Here is a 2898-nt window from a genome sequence, read left to right on the forward strand (position 1 = left end):
CCGGAGACCACGCCCACAATGCCCAGCAGCTGCCCAAGGACCGCCCCCTCCCAGAGGCCTCAGCGGCGCCACTTCTTAACCCGCTGGCGACTCAGACTGGCAAACTGCTAGCTGCGGGTCGGAGGGGGTTCGTGGTGCGGGTACGCCTCCGGGGAGGTCGTCCTTGTGGCCGCTGGCTGTCCCTGTGAGTTGGTTCCGGACGAAACAGCGCTGTCACTTGACCTAGAAGCTCCCACCCTGGCGGCTCCCGGCTACCGCAAAGCCAGTTGTAGGAGAAAGGTCTGGGCACGTCCCTTTCCTCCGCGCACCTGGCCGCGGCCCATTAGTGCTGGGTCTGCGCTTTGCCACCTTGAATTCTGTATATTGTTCTTTGCATCTCGCACCAGCTTCCCTAGCCGAGAGAAAAAGCCACAAACTCACTTTTCAAAGATGCTGGCACTCGTCTCATCAATGTATTTCTTTTTTCTATATGCTTACTTTCTAGCTAACCCTTTTGTTAGGAAATATAACACAATTATATTCTGAACTAGAAAGGTAAGTATAATAATCACTGAACAGACATGTCATCATGTAGAGCAAAAATAAAATAGTGTCAGGCGCTTCACAAATACACTCCCTGCCTCCTTCCTAAGAAGACCACTAGTTTGACTTTTTTTTCTTTTTAATTTTGGTTTTATATTGAAGCACTTTTGATTAACAATGTTGTACTAGTTTCAGGTGTGCGGCAAAATGACTCATACATATGTATATATTTTGGGAGGGGGGGCTTCCCTGGTGGCTCAGTGGTAAAAGAATGCACCTGCCAATGCTAAGAGATCCCAGTTCGATCCCTGAGTTGGGAAGATTTCCTGGAGAAGGAAATGGCAACCCATACCAGTATTTTTGCCTGGAAAATTCCATGGCCAAAGGAGACTGGCAGGCTACAATCCACCGGGTCACAGAAGAATTGGACACAACAACTAAACAACAGCAATTCTTTTTCAAATTCTTTTCCCATTAGGTTATTACAGAATATTGAGCAGTGTTCCCTGTGCTATACAGTAGGTCCTGGTTGGTTATCTGTTTTAAATATAGCAGTATATACATGTCAACCCCCCACTAGTCTGACTTATATGACAATCATTGTTTTAAAAAACACAGTTTTTATAACATATTTGCAAACTTGATTTGTGACAAAGGTGGCATCACATAGAAATGGAGGAAAAAAAGATGGTCTTTTCAATGAAGGGTCTGTGACAAGAGGGTATCCTTATGGAAAAAAATAAAATGAGACACATCATTTCATCACAAATATCAATTCCAGGAGCATTTAAGACCTAAATATATTTTGGACTTCATAATAGGGAAATATTTCTTTTAAAAAATACATGAATGCCTTCTCAGTTGTGTCCAACTGTTTGAGACCCCATGGACTGCAGCCCACCAGGTTCCTCTGTCCATGGGATTTCCCAGGCAAGAATATTGAAGTGGTATTTAAAAATTTAAAAAATGTTAAATAATAAAGAAAACTACAAAGGACATTTTGGGTCTGTTGAAGTTAAATGTGACATATATTAGATAATTAGATAACTCAACCAATTACCAACATCCTGAGTGTGATTTTGTGGCTGTGTAGGAAAACATCCTTGTTTTTGGAAACGGGAAAGTTGAGGAAAATCTTCTTAATCAAGTGAAATATGAGTGGGCATTGCTTATTGAGGCTGGAGTTTACTGCCTCCTCCCAAATGTAACTTTCCTTCACCAAGATGTAATTCCCAATGCTGCGAAAGCCCCTCCTCCACTCTTTCACATATGGACCTATTATCTTCCAATAGAGTTTGAGGAGGCAGTACTGCTGGGTGGAGTCAAGCAAAAGGGATTGAGAAATGATCACACCATGGGGAAAAGATATGTCCAAGTCAGCTGGATGATGTTCCCCAAAGCTTTCATTCTAAAATTTCAGAAAATATTACCCTTCCCCCAAAAGGCTATCATAAGAAGCCTAAGTTTCTAAGGTCTGTGTGTGTGTGTGTGTGTGTGCTCAGTGGTATCTGACTCTGTGACCCCATGGATTGCAATCTGCAGGCTCCTTTGTCCAAGGAATTTTCCAGGTAAGAATACTGGAGTGGGTTGTCATTTCCTACTCCAGGGGATTTTCCTGACTCGGGGATTGAACCCCTGTCCCTTGGGTCTCCTGCATTAGCAGGCAGATTCTTTACCATTTGCCACTTGGGAAACTTCGATTTAAGGTCCATCTGTATACAAAAATCATTTAGATCTTCTACCTCCAGGGATGTCTGTAATCTGGAAAATACTTTTAGACACAAATCGTCTGTTTCCTCTTTCCGTCTTACTTTCCTTACTCTTTCAGAGCATAGAGTTTATACCTCTAAACAACACTGATTACATTCTTTCATTTAAGTGTTTATCTATATGAGTGTTCTCTAAAACGCCACTGTCCAATACATTAGCCTGGAGGCACATGGGGCTCTTAAGCATTTGCAATGTAGCTAGACCAAAATGAGATGTGCTATAACTATAAAACACTGTATTTGTAGATTTAGTAAAAAAAAAAAAAAAATAACTAATAACTTTTATTTTGATTACATGCTGAAATGTAATATTTGGATATATTACATCAAATTAAATATGTTTAAAAATTGATTTTATTTACTGCCTTTCATTATATTAGTGTGGTTGCTAGAAAATCTTAAATTCCTTATATGATTTGCATTTTTATTTTGAGTCATATTACATCACTCTTGGACAGTGCTCTTCTTGAGCATTAGAATATAAGGGCAGGGAATTTATCTTACTCAAGTTTGTGTTTGTCACAAATGCTAGAACAATTGTTATTATTATTTTTGGCTAACTAAGGACTTTACTTCAAACAATTAAAAATTAAAAATTGAGAGCTAT

This window comes from Cervus canadensis, chromosome 2 (assembly GCF_019320065.1).
Source record: "Cervus canadensis isolate Bull #8, Minnesota chromosome 2, ASM1932006v1, whole genome shotgun sequence".
In the NCBI taxonomy this organism is placed as follows: domain Eukaryota; kingdom Metazoa; phylum Chordata; class Mammalia; order Artiodactyla; family Cervidae; genus Cervus; species Cervus canadensis.